The sequence below is a fragment of the Mustela nigripes genome, chromosome 12 (genome assembly GCF_022355385.1).
Source record: "Mustela nigripes isolate SB6536 chromosome 12, MUSNIG.SB6536, whole genome shotgun sequence".
In the NCBI taxonomy this organism is placed as follows: Eukaryota; Metazoa; Chordata; class Mammalia; order Carnivora; family Mustelidae; genus Mustela; species Mustela nigripes.
The window spans coordinates 30,617,842-30,625,255 of NC_081568.1; the positions used below are offsets into that span (position 1 = coordinate 30,617,842).

At 37.2% G+C, this 7,414-nt stretch overlaps 1 protein-coding gene across 4 annotated transcripts in view; it reads right to left on the bottom strand.

Moving 5' to 3' along the window:
- The window catches only part of FYB1 (FYN binding protein 1), a 154,614-nt gene that overhangs the window by 5,269 nt on the left and 141,931 nt on the right, over positions 1 to 7,414 (bottom strand). The window lies entirely within an intron of this gene.

Consider the following 7,414-nt stretch of genomic DNA (forward strand, 5'->3'; position numbering starts at 1 on the left):
TGCCCCTATTATGCAAAACAATCCTAAGAAAAGATACAGACTATTTTTTTTTAAGATTTTATTTATTTATTTGACAGTAGATGGAGAGGCAGGCAGAGAGAGAGAGAGAGGGAAGCAGGCTCCCTGCTGAGCAGAGAGCCCCATGCGGGACTCGATCCCAGGACCCTGAGATCACGACCTGAGCCGAAGGCAGCGGCCTAACCCACTGAGCCACCCAGGCGCCCCCAGACTATTTTTTTTTTTTTGAGAAAATTTCTGTTGACATTTAATTAATATTACTAGTCTTTGGAATTATTAGTTTTGTGTTAGCACCTAAACTCTACTATATGCTTGAGATTAGTAGCTTTCATTGCCTTGTCAATACAGCCTCTAAATTCTTTCAGAGTCAATCTATTGAGCTTGGTCCACTTTAGATCTAATTTTTATTAGGGTAAATGTGTAAAAAATTATAAACATAGCAAAGAGTAATACAGATGATATTAACATAAACAGAATGATGTCATATTGCCATTGATTTAACATTCAAAAACATTTTTTTAAAAAAGTGGGATCATACAAATGAAACTCTAGATTGAAACTTAAGAAAATGAACTTTCCCTTGAAATATTCCAGAGTGAAAAAAAAACCTCCACTGAAATATTTTATCAAGAAATTCACCCCTTTTCAATGAAAATTTTATTAGAATCCTATTTGGAAAAGGAAACTGAAAGTTATCTCTGAATTCCTGTAGTATGGAAATAATGAAGCATGTGTCAAAATGATAAAAGCACAAAAATGTAATATTTTTCTCAGACTCTGAGAAGTTAGATCTTGTTATACCTTCCTTTTTTATTTCAGTTAAGGCAAAAGTAGCAAAAATTATTACTGTAAGAACATCTAAAGTTAATATCCTTGGTTGCCTTTGATACTACAGTTCTTTTATTCATTTCATGTTAACAGACTTCTAAAAAATTTAAGGTATATATCATAATTTAACATAATTTTTAAAGGGGGATAAGCTCATCTCTAAAAAATTCAATTCTATGTGTGTCTCTCAAAAGAGAAAAATCTATGCAGATAACAAGTTTTCAGAACGAACTGTGAATTTCATGTCATGGTCCCAATAACTGAAATCTATCTTTACCTGTCCTGGTGTTTGGAGCTAAAATAAAATGTGAACATTTCTCTATAGACAGTAATAGTCCAAACTTTTTGTTTCTATTAGTTAGAAACGGTGGCTCTGCTTTTGTTACTTTTTTTTTTTTACATTTTTTTTCTTAAAACAAATTGGAAAATAAAAGAATACAATAATAAGTGTTCCCATGAGATATTCATGTTTAAGTTAATAATTTAAAAGTAATGACATGGAGGAGCTGAAGCTTTTGACAGTGAAGGAAATCTCTGTGAGCTGTTCAGGCTTTGGAATGTCTCTGAACTAATATTAGAAGATACAAAATTAGAGAAATACATACAAAATTAAAGCTATTGCCAGAGACTGGACTTACAACAGTATCAAATATATTCCTGTTTTGTTCTTTTTTAAAGAAAGTGTTTAGGAAATTTAAAGAAATAAAGAACAAAACAAAGAGAATATAATCACCATTTTTGGAAATTAAAGGTTTTTATTTTCCTTTGCTTTTAGGTAATCTTTTAAGAACTCGTGTATGCTAAAATTGTGTAGACCTGGATAAAGAACTGTCTGTAGTAATTAAGCATTAAACAGTCGTTTACATGACCGAAGTTAATAACTATGATAAACAGCTTAATAACCTGTCTTCACAAAATTAATTATAAAAATATTTTTTAGGTTCTCAAACCCCTATTACATTTCCTCCTATGTCTTGGTTGTTCCAGAGCTCTAAGGAATGGCTTTTCTTTCCATTGAATGCTCTGCTGTGACTGTTGCTTCTGTGTCTGAGCTACATAAATATGAATGATTATGAATATTACTTAAGAAAAATGTATCAAGGAGATGCAGTGTGGGATGGTACTGTACTGCTTTATATTAATTTCCTGAAATGATGTTATAATTTGGGACTCATTAGCTATAAAATTATTATTATATAGCATTTTTACAGCATTAATGACTTTTAAAAAAAGATTTATATTTATTTATTTGACAGAGAGAGAGATCACAGGTAGGGCAGAGAGGTAGGCAAAGAGAGAGGGGGAAGCAGGCTCCATGCTGAGCAGAGAGCCCGATGCGGGACTCGATCCCAGGACCCTGAGATCATGACCTGAGCCAAAGGCAGAGGCTTAATCCACTGAGCTACCCAGGCGCCCTAGGATTAATGACTTTTAATACAGCCTGGGTTTCACTGTCTAGTACCTTTAAAAATCTCTAAAACTTCATTTGATTAAAAGCATGATTGATTCATGACAGTGTTGAAAAAAGTGACCCACTATGAATTTTTATATTTTCTATGATCTTTCCCTTATAGTTCCTAGAAATAACATTTTTTTTAAAGATTTTATTTATTTATTTGACAGACAGAGATCACAAGGAGGCAGAGAGGCAGGCAGAGAGAGAGGAGGAAGCAGGCTCCCTGCTGAGCAGAGAGCCCCATGCTTGATCCCAGGACCCTGGGATCATGACCTGAGCAGAAGACAGAGGCTTTAACCCACTAAGCCACCCAGGCACCCCCATTTTTTGCAGTAGAAAAATGATCTCTTTGCTTCAGTGTTCCATGTATATCCATCATAAGGAGTATTAATGAAAAATACAATGAAATAAGCAAAAAAGTCATTGTGGCCCCATGCTATGTAGAATGGGCACCATGTTTACTGTGGGTGCTGACTCATAAGGGGTTCTCACACCTAATATGAAACGATTATTTGGAAACTTCATATTCATACAGCAGAACAAAGTGGCTTGAAACAAGTGTTTTTAAATATGTGGTGGGATAGAGCTAATTAAGAAAGTAACACCCAACCCTCACGTGTGCCAGTTCTTAGTACTAACTGACCCTTAAGAAGGGAGTCATGAATACAAAATTATGAAGGAAACACAAAAATCATCTTTGGAAAAGTGGAAAATATCTTTGTTGTGATATTTTCAAATTTCTTAATAAAAATGACAACTTTTGTTATTTCTTTATTATTTCATTTGTTGTGAGCTAAGTCCAGAAATAAAGTTCAGTTTACTCAATTTGGCCTCATGCAGTTAAAAACAATAATATCATGTTGCACAGACTTACCCATGCAAGTGAAACAATGCCTGACATCAAAGGGACATGCTCATAATATTATAGAAAGAAAAAAATAAAACACAGTGTATAAAACTAAATATAAATTATTAGCCTCGTGTTATAAAAATGTTCTCTCTCCTTGTCTTCTTTCTCTCTGTCCCTCTCTCCTGATTTCTAGGGCTTCAAATCCAGGGACTTTGAAGTTTCTGAATTTAGAAAATTTTCTTCAGTGAGCATCTGCTGTTTTAAAATTGAAAACAGAATTATTTAAGCAAAGAAATGATAAATTGGATTTGAGAAAATCCAAACTATATTTGAAATTCCCTTTCCTTGATGCCCAAAGAAAATAGAGAACATTTTAACCATATATAATTCAGTTCATGTCTCCTTCCACACTTTTTGTGAAAATTTTCCTACAGGAGGTGGGGAAACATATAGCTTATGAGACATTGAGTTGTGGAATACGCTCAAATATTAAAGAGAAATTCTAAACATTTGGGAATGTGCCAGAAATACATACTTAAGATTTCAATGCCTCTTCGATATGTGTTTCCACAAGCCAGTGGGATAATTGATCAAATGTGATAATGCTTGTAAGGGTGGCTTGTACTCAACTCCATAATGGGAAGAGATTGTTGTTAATACTTTCTCTTCTAATTTCTACCATTCCAAATTAAGTTTATAAACTATGCTTTCTTTTCTTTGATGGATTAATGAATGGAAAGTAAGGAAGATGTTAAGGTTACGATGGTGTTGGGTCACAAATGCCTTCACAGCTATACAGATGTAGAAATAAGGAACTGAAAGATTTAAAGCCTCCTACATGATACACAAGCAAACCACATCACTAACACCAAGACAGAGAACTTCTGTCTCCTAACAAGTTAAACTCCTCTGCAGACTTCTTCTTATGCATGTCTATATATCAGACTTTCATCTGGTTCTCCAACTGCAATCTCCAAATTGTTACATTCAATTCAGTAAGCCCCGAACAAGGTGCCAGGTACCGTGGGAGGATTGGCAGTACAATGTTGACAACATTTCAGTGAATTTACTCTCCAGCTCAGGGTCTAATACGAATAATTGATAAAACAGGAAGGACAATTAGAAGGACAAAAGTAGTAGCATGGTGTGGCCTGAGAGATAAATTGTGATGGGTGACTGGGGAGTAGGGAATGGGTGTGTTTCTAATTTTAGATGACAACTGGATTTTTTTTTTTTAAGATTTTATTTATTTATTTGAGAGAGAGAGAGTGAGAGAGAGCATGAGCAAGGAGAAGGTCAGAGGGAGAAGCAGACTCCCCAAGGAGCTGGGAGCCCAATGCAGGACTCAATCCCGGGACTCCGGGATCATGACCTGAGCTGAAGGCAGTCGTCCAACCAACTGAGCCACCCAGGCGTCCCAACTGGATTGTTTTTTACTAGACAATTATGGGCATTAGAAGTAGAATAAAACAGCATAGAAGGATGAAATAGCATAATTTACTCAGGGAATGACAAGTCAGTAGTATATATTTTGGAGTGGTGGTTGCCCATAGGATAATTGATGGGTTTGAGGCTAAATCTATAGGGTTTTATATAATAGCCTAGAGATAATATTTGTGTTTTTATTTATTTATTTATTTATTTTTAAAAAGATTTTATTTATTTATTTGACAGAGAAAGATCACAAGTAGACAGAGAGGCAGGCAGAGAGAGAGAGAGGAGGAAGCAGACTCCCTGCTGAGCAGAGAGCCCGATGCGGGACTCGATTCCAGGACCCTGAGATCATGACCTGAGCCGAAGGCAGTGGCTTAACCCACTGAGCCACCCAGGCGCCCAATATTTGTGTTTTTAAAAAATAATAGTTGAGTAACAGTGTGGCAGGTAGATTGGCTGAGAACAAGGGTAAGGTAGACATATCATTTGAAAGGCTATTGCAAAAATCTAGATTCAAGAGGGTTAAATGCACACAACAATCCTCCCAAATCCTATCGAAGTCACCTGAGTAATGGATCAGAGATTAGGGAAACTAAGAATGCCAAGGGTCCAGTTCAAGAAAGGAATAAGCAGGAGGTTTAGAAAAATTAAGAAAAGCAGGCTATTTGGCAAAATAAAAGTGAAATAAAGCAGACATGATAATTACATTTTGGAATAAAGCTCAACATGAAAGGCAACAGCAGATGCTCTAGGTGGTCTTCCCATAGACCTCCACCCCTACATGTCAGTGCCTTTTGGTTCACCCAACTTCCAAAGGACAACACTTGAAATTTTTTTTTTTTTAAACTGATCAATTTTCTCTGGCTTCCAGAGCTCTTCATCACCTTGCTCAGTATCCCAAATGGCTCGCCCCCTGCCCAGGAGTAGACTTCAAATCCGCATGGACAGGCGTTGGTGTAACAATACCCCAATTTGTTTCTCATTGGATGTGATAACACTGCCACTCTGAGTTCTCAGCTGGTATAAGCTGCAATTACCTAAGTGGCAACTTTTTCCATAACAAGGCTTTGTTGACTGCCTTTCCTTTCCTGTCTCCTTTTCCATTTGCTCATAAGATTCCCAGAATCACTCCCTAAATGCAGAAGCTGAGACAAAGCCCAGTCCAAAGAGTCTTTAAATAAAAAACAACAGTTACACAAGCACTGCTGATAGAATCATCAGGTTTCCATTCTGTTTGAGATGGTCTCCAAACCACCTATGACGTGAATTAGTTATCTGTGAGCTTGGGAATTGTAAAGTGCATTGGTGTTGCACCACAAAAAAATGATAGAAGTTACATGAAGCCTTTGCTTGTGACCTATCAGCATTTTACACGTTTGCCCTTCTCAGTTTCAAGAGATGATAAATTCTAAGAGGGCAGGAGCCCTCCAGTATTCATAAGAGTATTCAGAATTACTGATGTCCAAGTAGGAAATGATAGCATATTACGGAATCATCCCTGAGTAGTTCCTGTTTGTCTCATGCTTAAGAGTCTCTGGCTTCTAGAAAGATAAGTCTCCTCCACATTTCCGTTTTTGGAGCTGCTTCTTCCTGCTCATCTATATCCATACAGGTTGTTGATGAAGCCATTTGGACCCTTGTTACACAAGAGTATGTTCATTGCTCCAGCAGTATCCATTCCCTGGCAGCTTGGGAAAATGCAGAACGTTATACCTCACCTCAGACCCGCTGAATGAGAATCGGCACTTTGTACAAGATTCCCCTGCGATGGGTGTGTATGTTGGAGTTGTGAGGCATGACTTTACATGGGATTGGTTGCAAAAGATAAGACTCTCAGGACAGCATGACAAGATAGGTCTGAAGCTTGTGCCCCAGAGAAAGGGCCACAGGGCAAGTCCTCGGACAATTCTCTCTTGTCAGAAATGTGATATAATTTGGAAACCAGAGGAAAGAAAACAGGTTCATTTAGGCTCATCACCTCAATCAGCCGCTATCAGCGGTGTCCCTTAGTTTCTTATTTGTATAATTTTTTTTTTTACCAGGGCTATAAATCCTATCCCACATGAAGCAGGTTTCTTATTTCTCTTATTATCGTGCCATGAGAATTTCTTCACATTATTATCATAGTCCTTGTGTAAATATTCAATCTGGTATATTAATCATAACCTATTTAAAACTTTTTGAATTTTTAAACTTTTTAATATTTTTGATGACCTTTTAATGCATGGAGTTCTTCTGCATGTAAAGCTATTCCTTGGGGTACATCCTCACATCTGCTAGTCTGAACGGGGGCTTTCTTTGTCTGCTGGAGCACTGTTTACACATTAGCTACTGTGACCTTTGAGCCTTAATACTACACCACTCGTGTCTTTTATCCTTTGTACCCACATTTCATTTTCTCCTTTTAAAAGCCAACCACACCTCCTCCATGATAACTTTAGATCCATTTCCCCAACCTTGAGTCACCGGTTTTATTCTTAAAACTCCCATTTCAGTTCCTGTCCCTGAGTCACCTTCCTGTCATTAAAATTCGACTCAGAGTTCATGTTTTCCACACAGACTAACCAAGCTGATAGGGGGGCAGCCACACTGACCACTCGTGTCTTTTATCCTTTGTACCCACATTTCATTTTCTCCTTTTAAAAGCCAACCACACCTCCTCCATGATAACTTTAGATCCATTTCCCCAACCTTGAGTCACCGGTTTTATTCTTAAAACTCCCATTTCAGTTCCTGTCCCTGAGTCACCTTCCTGTCATTAAAATTCGACTCAGAGTTCATGTTTTCCACACAGACTAACCAAGCTGATAGGGGGGCAGCCACACTGA